Raw genomic sequence first — 220 nt, 5'->3', positions numbered from 1 at the left:
TTGATTCTCTAATGAAATGAACGAAATTTTAAGTTCCAAAAAAATTGGCTAAACATATTTCTCTGACGTTCAACGGATTTGCACGTTTCTTAAAATTCTGAGCCGAATGATATATACTTTTAGGAGTCACTTTTTTCATAACAATGAAATACAATAATTCTTCAAAAGAAGGGTAACTGAGAGGTTATTGTTTGTATAATACCATTTTTTTATGAAAAAA

The sequence above is a fragment of the Belonocnema kinseyi genome, chromosome 1, assembly GCF_010883055.1.
Source record: "Belonocnema kinseyi isolate 2016_QV_RU_SX_M_011 chromosome 1, B_treatae_v1, whole genome shotgun sequence".
Taxonomy (NCBI): Eukaryota; Metazoa; Arthropoda; class Insecta; order Hymenoptera; family Cynipidae; genus Belonocnema; species Belonocnema kinseyi.
Note: the sequence above shows the minus strand (reverse complement) of the source record.